General features: G+C 42.1%; 1 pseudogene; it reads right to left on the bottom strand.

The window, feature by feature from the left end:
* Positions 1-2450: 2450 nt before the first annotated feature.
* On the bottom strand, positions 2451-10102 carry LOC135092323 (peroxidasin-like; annotated as a pseudogene).
* Between the last annotated feature and the right edge of the window lie 699 nt (positions 10103-10801).

The raw sequence follows: 10801 nt of genomic DNA, 5'->3' as shown, positions 1-10801 counted from the left end.
TTAGCTTTATTATGTCCTGTGTAAGAGTGCAGTTTTCTTTTTCAATACAGTGCTTCTCTCACTACAAATGGTTTATGCTGGGTGTGTAATATGTGTAAAATTGCATGTAGTTGTATTAAGACGTCGTCAAACGGGATATGCAACCACTATTTTTTCACAAATATCGCAAGTTTTTGAGATTTAGCTTCCATTTCTAAAATCTCCCGTGTGACGTCGCCTTTATGGGCTACACTTCCTAAATGCTTGTTTTCAGTTAAAATTAACTAAATACCCTTTGTTCTGTTTATGTGAGTTACCATAGGGCTAATAAAATTTCATTATTATCAACATATTTTTCCTCAGAAATTTTCCTTATGGGTTACAGATTTCTACAGATATTTTGTCAGATTTGGTCAGATTATGCATAATTCAGTCTGGCAACACTGCCAAGGCATCCAGTCTCCCAGCAAGTGCCAAGAGGCATTCATTCAATGCTCCGCTGACACCAATTTGCCCAAAGGTATGCATTATATGTGGAAAGTACATTACGTACGGTGTAGAGGTGGTTGTCTAGTGATATAAATGGTAAGGTGGTGGTGCTGGTGATTGTGATGGTGCCACAGTATTATTACCGTATGTCAGTATATTGAGGCTTGATATCACTTTTATTAATGTGCCAGTATTTCATTACCTACCTTATGAAACAACACTAGCTCTTCATATATTCTTTTCTACAAACCTTTAACAATAATTGAAATGTTTTTTTTAAATTGAATTCAATGCCTTTTTTTTTTATTGATGAAAACAGGAAATAATTATGGCTACCACTGGCTAGACACGCATACCTTGCCTTGAATTTAGGTATGGTTAGCTTAGGTTTGATATGGTTGGGTGTAGTTACGTTAGGTTAGTTTTGGGTATGGTTAGGTTAGGTTACAGCAAGTACAGTTAGGTTAGTTTGGGTGTGGTTAGGTTTGGATGTGGTTAAGTTAGTTTAGGTATGGTTAGGTTACAGCAGGTATGGTTAGGTTAGTTTTGGTGTGGTCAAGTTAGTTTAGGTATGGTTAAGTTACAGCAGGTATGGTTAGTTTAGGTATGCTCCACAGGTATGTAGAGAGATAGATAAATGGTTAGATAAAACAAAGTTAAATAGACTGAGAGATAGAGAGATAGATGGTTAGATTAGGTAAATAGATAGACATTGAGAGATAAGCAGAGATAGGCCTAGTTAGGTTAGGTCCAGCAGATACTTAGATCAATGGGTAGACTGAGAGATTAATAGATAGACAAAATAACAAATAGATAAATAAGCAGAGCCTACAAAACTATCACTAATATTATGAAAAACCTCTTCAACACCCTAACAATTAAAAAATAAATCATTAAAAAACCAGAAAGGAAGTATTCAACAAACAAATTCTTCTATGTGTATCTAAACTTAGTAAAAATCCACAGAACAATTGCATTAGTAAACACAGTGTTAGGTTGTATCTCATTTAAAGCTGGCGTTATCAAGCTTGAGCCCACCATTCCTTCTTCTGCCCTGATTACTGAACCAAAGGATTTTGCTGATGCAAAATCTCATCTCATTTACTCCCTCATTCCTATTGGTTTAATATCTTGCGTCTGAAGCACTAAGCTGATTATGTGGCAATGAGATTGTTATAGTTATTTTTTATGTTAGGTGAATACCCTCTCCATTAGGGGCTGATAGCACTAAGAGCGTGAATGATGTGTGTATGAGTGGATGGTGCTCTGTCTGGGCCACCCTGTGTGGGATTGCCAACCTGGTGGACAGATGGACAGGTGGACAGGTGGACAGATAGATACATAGAAACTCCCTTGCTGTACCCATTAAATGTAAATAAATAGATAAACTTTTATTTACTTTTCCTCTTTCCTGCTCTCATTCTTGCCTTCATTGTTTCCATTATAACCTACTCCATTAATTAATAGCTTTCTCCCCCTCCTGTTACATCTTCAAAGTGTTTCATCATTCCTTTCATTGATATTATTTTTCTCATCTTATTCAGTATCAGAGGCTTCACTGTATTGTATTACTTGTGCAGTCCTGTAACAGTTTTTTTTTTTTTTTTTCCTCTGTATGGCAAGTGTACATGTATTCTTTCCTGCCAAATTAGGGGAGGCATTGTTCCCCTGATAGGAAGCACCACACCCTACCCATGACATATTGGGGCAATTTGGACACTAAAATATATATATATATATATATATATATATATATATATATATATATATATATATATATATATATATATATATATATATATATATATATATATATATAGCAGGTCAGCAGTTTTACACAAGATGACCCAGACAAAACACCACACACACACACACACACACACACACACACACACACACACACACACACACACACACACACACACACACACACACACACACAGGGAGACTGAAGAGGGACATTGCTACATAGAAATATCATGTTTAGCCAATATTTTATTAAAAATAAAATACATATTACAATTTACATTAACATACAATACACACACACACACACACACACACACACACACACACACACACACACACACACACACACACACACACACACACACACACACACACACACACACACACAGGGAGACTGAAGAGGGACATTACTACATAGAAATATCATGTTTAGCCAATATTTTATAAAAAATAAAATACATATTACAATTTACATTAACATACAATACACACACACACACACACACACACACACACACACACACACACACACACACACACACACACACACACACACACACACACACACACACACACACAGGGAGACTGAAGAGGGACATTACTACATAGAAATATCATGTTTAGCCAATATTTTATAAAAAATAAAATACATATTACAATTTACATTAACATACAATACACACACACACACACACACACACAAACACACACACACTAGGATAAAATATGAGTTAGGTTTACTTAGCAGAAGAAAATAAGCACGCAGAAATATAATTTTCAGTTTCCTACCACACCAAGAGACTTTTCCTTTCTTAACACAGTGAATGGAGGTGCAATGAAGTGAGACCATTGACAGAACACACATGAATAAGTTAGGGCTAAAAGGAGCTGAAAAGACATAGATGAATGATATTGAATAACACATGAACACACACACACACACACACACACACACACACACACACACACACACACACACACACACACACACACACATCTCACTAAATTAAATAGAAAAGCTTCATAAACATAATTTGACCTTCAATGACCTTTCATTCTGGATCTGCTGAATTCAAAACAGCAATACATCTGACCTTGAATGACCTTGTGTCCTGGGTCTTGCTGAGGTCAACATATACCAACATTCCTCACTAAATAACCAAATTTCATGCAACTTGACCTTAAATGACCTGTATTCTGGGCCATACTAAGGTCATTTTGCAAGATTTGAATGAATATACCTTTTCTTGTGTCTGTTCTCTACCTAATCATGTGTGTGTGTGTGTGTGTGTGTGTGTTTCCATCAATACACACACACACACACACACACACACACACACACACACACACACACATATACACAGATGCATAGATACATACATACATACAAACAGCAGTAGCAGCATTATGAAAACAACTTAATTTTCTTTTTTTTTTTTTTTCTGTAAGATGTTATAGTCTTCCACAAACCCAAGGAGGAGGAGCAGGAGGAACATACATACATACATACAAGGGAGAAACAAACACAAAAATTTACAGCATTACTCCAGAGAGACATTGCTAAATACAACCACTCAACCCCAAATTCACTGTCATAATATACCATATATCTGCTGAACAAAAACAAAACTTGCCTCTTACACAGACAGACAGACAGAGAGAGAGAGAGAGAGGAGAGAGAGAGAGAGAGAGAGAGAGAGAGAGAGAGAGAGAGAGAGAGCATCCCCACCCCTAACATACTTCACAAGATAGGGACATTGCAAAATATTCTCTAACCATTTCTTGTGACGTCAGCTCTTTAACTGTTGGCAAATCCGAGCTGGTTGGAGTCCTGAGTGGCCACTTGTGGGAAGGCACGGAAGGCAAATGCACACTGCACCTTGCACACGTGGTCATTCAGAATAGACTCAGGACTGTAGGACTGGGCCAGGTGGAAGCAGTTGTCTATCTTGAGGCTCTGGCAGACAGGCTGTGGAGGAGAGAGAGACAGAGAAACACTCAGCTTTGTATATAAGTGGACTCCAGGTACCATTGTTAGTTGAGGCTGGCAGACTAGCTGTGAGAGAGAGAGAGAGAGAGAGAGAGAGAGAGAGAGGGAGAAATACTTAGATTTGCCTTTAGGGAGTCTCTAGGCACTTGTTAATTGAGGCTCTGGCAGACAGGCTGTGGGGGTTGGGTTTAATAAGCAGATAAACAGACAGATAGGCACTTCCAGGCATTGATAGCATTATAAATAGCAAAACAAACAGACAAACAGACAGACAGACAGATGCACAAGACTCACCCCTTCCTTGGTACAGGTGCACATAACACAAGGAGAGATGCGTTCTGCTCCACTTATGTCGATGTTAGTCTTGCCTACGCCACATGACACACGCTCTTTCCACAGCTCAAGGTTCACCCCGGGGAGGTCGCGACATGACACTCGGGGGTTCCTGGGGGTGAGGAAGGGATAAGGGGATAGCATTTTGTCTGTGTCTGTATGTGTGTGTGTGTGTGTGTGTGTGTGTGTGTGTGTGTGTGTGTGTGTGTGTGTGCAGGAGCAGTACTTACAGGAAGGGGTCTGGAAGGTCAAAGACAGACCACTGTTCACTTTCCACATAGTCACAGTTGTCACACAGAAGCTTGGACAGTGTCACCTGTAGAGAAGAGACACACTTGAGCTCATTTGTTTGCTGCTAAAACACTTCATTTGTTAAGTAAGATCAAGATAAGTTAGCTAATTTGATTAGTAAGGTTAGACATAACTAGATTTAGGACAGATTAGGTAATTAAGTTAAGTTTTGAGTAGATTTGGCAAGGTTACTTAGATTTTAAGTTGATTTGATAAGTAAGGTGATTTACTTTTACTAATGCTACTATTATTTCTACTACTATTATTCCTTTCTATCCTATGGCTGACTGGGATAAGAATGTGTGTGTGTGTGTGTGTGTGTGTGTGTGTGTGTGTGGCTTGTGTGGGATTGCCAGCCTGGTATATAAAGAGAAATGAACTATTGCTATTACTACTACTGCTGCTCACCACCCACAGACAGAGATACTACTGCTACTATTATTACTATTACTACCACCACTACTTAACACCAACAGAGATACTATTACTACTACTGCTACCACCACCAGCACTCATTACTCAGATGGATAGACTACTGCTACTGTTACTACCACCACCACCACCACCACCAAGGAAGACCCACCTTTCTTATTTCAGTGAGCTGAGGGTCGGTGAAGCGCACAAGTGGGTCAGCATTCTCATACCAGAACCGGTCACAGCAGCGGAGGTTCCTGAACTGAATGCCGAGGATGCAGCCGAACGTGGGACCGACCAGTCCACCGTGCAGCGGCGTCTCAATCAATCCACCAGTGAACAGATCTATGTCATCCACGTGTGCGTACGTCCGTTTCATTCGCTCGATCACCGGCCTCGCTATCTCCCTGTGCAGGTCATCAAACGACCTCGCCCTGGTCAGGTTACAGAGGGCCCTGTACTCATTGTAAGGCTGCAGTCCATGGTCTCTGCCTCGCTGGATGTTGAGGGCAGCCAGGTCCAGGCCAGAGAATGGCTGCCGCTTGTCTTCAAAGAGATGGTTGGTCACCTCATCTGTCAAGAACTGGTCCAGTGTCTCCATGGACACAGTAGTCAGGCCGCGGATGATCTCATCAAGCATCCCAGGCTGGTAGAGTAGGTCTGGGTTGAAGAAGTGTTCGCTCAGCTTGACAGGAGGGTTGCGCTTGGCAAATATTCCGTCCATGCGCTCCAGGGAAGGCTTGAGTAGAGAGTGGCCAAAGCGGAAGGCTATGCCAAATTCATTGAGCACTGTTGGGTTGCAGTATGCATCGTAATCTGAGAGAGAGAGAGAGGAGAGAGAGAGAGAGAGAGAGAGAGAGAGAGAGAGAGAGAGAGATAGTCATTAGGAGTGCAGTGTGTTAGAGGGAAATGTTGCACACATACACACACACACACACACACACACACACACACACACACACACACATTAACCTACCTTCAGAATAGCCCTCAGGCAGCAAGTTAAGCTCATACAGATTAACAGCGTTCCACCCCAGCACCCTTGGCAGCCACTCATTGTACGTGACATGCTGGTTGATGGCCGTCACGATACGCCGGGCATTTTGGAAGAGCTGCTCATCATTCCAGTGTTTGTTGAGGCGCTTCAGTTCCCCGGCCACTCTGTTGTGTTCACGCATCATCAGAGTGTGTAGCGCAGCCAAGCCAGGCTGCTCTGAGGCCCGGGTGTCTCCTGTGGGTGGGAGGAAACAGACAAGTGGATGTTTTCAAGGCTTTCTCTCTGTTTTTTCCTCTTATTCACTCAGTCATACACACACACACACACACACACACACACACACACACACACACACACACACACACACACACACACACACACACACACAGACAAACAAAAAACATACTCTTTGAAGGGTCTCTATTTCTCTTCCTCTCTCTCATTCACCCATTCAGTCAATCACATACACATAAATGACTCTTTAAAGACTCTCTCTCTCTCTCTCTCTCTCTCTCTCTCTCTCTCTCTCTCTCTCTCTCTCTCTCTCTCTCTCTCTCTCTCTCTCTCTCTCTCTCTCTCTCTCTCTCTCTCTCTCTCTCTCTCTCTCTCTCTCTCTCTCTCTCTCTCTCTCTCTCTCTCTCTCTCAGTCATATGTAGACAGTGACATCATCTAGTAAGCAATGCAAACAGTAACCTTACCTAACCTTACCTAAGCTAACCTCAGCCAAACACTAACCTCCAGTGAAGCACCGGCCAGAGGGAGCCTGACACTCGTGGTTCTCATTCTCAGTGGGCAGCAGGTCTTTGCCTCGCAGGGGGTTGGGTGTGCCTCGTAGCATGCCGTCCTGCAGGGGTAGTGCAGTAGCAGTAGTAGTACATTATTCTGCATCTCTCTTTCTCCCTCTTTTCAGAACCAATAGGTGTGTGTGTGTGTGTGTGTGTGTGTGTGTGTGTGTGTGTGTGTATGGGTGTCAGTGGCCAGCCTAGCACTGTGAGATGCTACTACTACTACTACTACTTTTCAGGTTGTTAGCACCCAGTCAATAGGGAGATTTTAAAACAAGATCAGACTAGTATATAGATGTGGATGACAGATATAGAAGCCTCATGCTGGTTTTCCCCGGTGCTGCACACTTACCTACTTGGTCCTCAGTTGCTGCTGCTCACACTTGTCTGAGCCATAGGTGTGAGAGGCGTCGATGAAGGCAGTCACTTGGTTCATTTGCTCCCGGTAGCCTGGTCAACAAATTACTTGTGTTACGATGGTGATAATGATAATAGCAATGGTAATTCTTTCACTCTTGGGAGCCTGGTTGAAGGAATTATGTTTAAGCAATAGTAATAATATGTTTAGGTGATGAAAGTGTTATTGGTAGTGTTGATTTTCTTCTTTTATCATTTTATTGGCCTTGCTGTGTTAAGTTTAGATGATAGAGACTAAACACACAGACAAACACACAGACACATTATCTCACACTCTATGTGTCTCTCTTTGTCTCCCTCACACCTACATGGAGAAGCAAAGACAAACTATCTCACTCTCTCTATCTGTCTCTCTCTCTCTGTCACATCCCACAAGAGGAAATAGACACACACAGCATACCTTCATATCCTCTCTCTCTCTCTCTCTCTCACACACACACACACACACCACACACACACACACACACACACACACACACACACACACACACACCTAGAGTCAGCTGGCCTGGCATGGAGCGGGTCAGGGGGACGCAGAATGGCTGGCCAGATGATATATTGACAGGAGGGAAAAATGGATCGTTCTGAGGAATGGCTATGGGGAAACACTCAGGGTGGACTGTCTGGGGAGAGTCACATCTGCGGCAATCCAGAATCGAGTCTTGGAAACCTGGAAGAGAGAGAAGTGAATGTGTTTAGTGGGTGAGGTGAAGAGATGCTGGGCCAGGAGTCAGTGTATTTACAGACATGAGGTAAAGAGAGAATAAGTACTTTTTTTTTTTATCAACACATACACAGTTAAGTTGATATTAGAAAACATATACCTGTTAACACTAGAATGAGAAAGAGAAACAGGAGATTTGATAACTAATGGAAAAATCAGATAATGATAAACAACAAAGATAGATTAGGTTAGGAACAGACTAAGAAAATATATAGTTTTAGTGACAAGTATGCAGAAATTAAAGAAAACTAGACATATATAGATCAGGAGACAACAAATCAATAGTTTATCAGACCTTGGAAGCTACAACTATGTAAACACACACACACACACACACACACGCACACCTACCTTTGTTGATGGGGGTGAAAATAATATCATGGTCAATAAACTGGCCCCACTGCATGACCATTAGGGTATAGCGGACATGCGGTGCAGACACGTCGTGCATGTTGGCGGAAATGAGCCGAGGGGAAGGGAGAGGCTTGCCGGTGACTGAAGTGACGCGAAATTTAGACAGACCTGGGGATGACAAGAGAAGGTTTAGGGGTACTGGAGTGTATTGTAAAGAAATTTATTTGTTTATCTATCTGTCAGGCTGGCAGTCCCACAGAAGGCAAGGTTTGGGGGTACTTGATTGTACTGTAAGGAAATTGGTTTGTTAATCTATCTATCTGTCAGGTTAGCAGTCCTATAGAAGATAAGGTATGGGGGTACTTCAGTGAGAATTAAGTTTATATATCTATCTGTGACACTGGCAGTCCTATACAAAGCACAGACAAGGCACCACACACTCACACACACAATAATAACAGTAATATATCTATCTGTCTGTCTGTCTATCTACATACAAGGCTAGCAATCCCACAGAAGCCAGCCCAGACAAGGCACCACACACTCACACACACAATAATAATAGTAATATATCTATCTGTCTGTCTCTCTGTCTACATACAAGGCTAGCATTCCCACACAGGCCAGCACAGACAAGGCACCACAGACTCATTTACAAACATATTTATTTATTCTCTTTCCTAACTTTATCAAGCTTCAGTTCTTTATTTCTTGTCCTGTCCTGATTACTGATCCTGAGAATTTTGCTTATGTCATCCTTGTCATGCTCTCTATATCACTTTGGGACCTCTAGCTGACTGAAATGACTTCTCTCTGATTCTTAACTTTATAAAGCCTGAACACATTATTTATGTTCTATCCCTAACACTAATACAGACACATAGACATCTATCTGATCTACTCTTGACTTTATCCCTTACTTCATCAAACTTAAACACTTAATTTCTTGACCTATCCCAAATACCAACACACACACATGCACACACACATATATATACACACATACACAGACATACAGACAGACAGACACTCACCGTTTTCATAAGAAGGACGTAGGAGTCGACTTTTTGCCCTGAACGACTTGCCGAAGGACGGGAAGTTAAGATTATTGCACCACCCTGTAGCTGTGCGGAAACGCAAAGTGTGGTCGCAGGGCAGTGTCTGGTCGTCACGCTCAAACACGCTAGGAATTTCCGTGATATCGCTGACGTCAGTGTTAGGCAGAACCTCCATCAAATCCAGTACGTTGTTTGGGGAACCTGACTCGATGTCTTTGAGCTGGCCGTCTGCTGCCCGAGTCTTGCGTGACCTGGCTCTGGTGGTGGAGAGACTGTCAGTGGTGAGGCGTGGTAGACAAAACTGTGGTGTTTTTATCATTTTCTCTGTTGTTTTATTGTTTGCTTGGCTTTCTGTTGTTAATTATGGGAAATTTCTGCTGTTTTTGTGTCATGTTCACCTCAAAATACATCAGTCTAAGGCTCTGAATAACCCTTTCACTAACTAATGCACTCATCTATCACACAAACACATACTTGAATCTTCCTGAGGTCTTGCAGTCAATCTGGTTGGTGTCGGCCATGAGGATCTGGGTGTTTGCCGGGCCACGCTGCACCTTGAGGAGGCCGCCAGAGAAGGCACGCAGCTCGTCACTCTCCTCCTTGCTGGACCCGTAGATCACCGACCCATCAATGAAGGATGTCACTTGGTTGATCTGTTCTCTGGGGCCTGTGTGAAGTGTCACCATTAATAAGACTAGTGAAGCAACATTACATAAACTCAGTGATAGTATTTATGATAGCTCTCTGATAATTTACACCACCATCACCACCCATTACTCACTTACCTGAAGGAATGGGGTCAATATCCACAGGTAAGGGAAATCCTGAGGTTCCTAAGGGGATTTGCTGAAGGGGACCTCTCCTCTCTTCCTCCTCTTTCCCCATCCTCTCCTCCTCCCCAGACCTCCATGCCTGCCACAGTCAGCCACAGACACCACCATGTCACCACACAGGCTGTCATACACACTCTGGAGAAGAAATGGAGCGAGATAATGCAATGACACAAAGGGAAACACAATTTTCAGGGTCAGTAATTATGTTTAGGAAAATAAATAATTGGTTTAAACTTAATAAAAGGTAGAGGTTAAGAGGGGTCTGATAGTGGTCTTGGAAAGTGGTAAAGGGGACATAATAAGAGTGATATAAGCAAAATTCTCCAGGTAGGGCAATAAATAATTGGTTTGTGCTTGATAAAGGCAGAATTAGATTAAAAAGAGGTC

Source organism: Scylla paramamosain, chromosome 39 (assembly GCF_035594125.1).
Source record: "Scylla paramamosain isolate STU-SP2022 chromosome 39, ASM3559412v1, whole genome shotgun sequence".
NCBI classification, from domain to species: Eukaryota; Metazoa; Arthropoda; class Malacostraca; order Decapoda; family Portunidae; genus Scylla; species Scylla paramamosain.
This window is presented reverse-complemented; position numbering and strand designations above follow the sequence as displayed.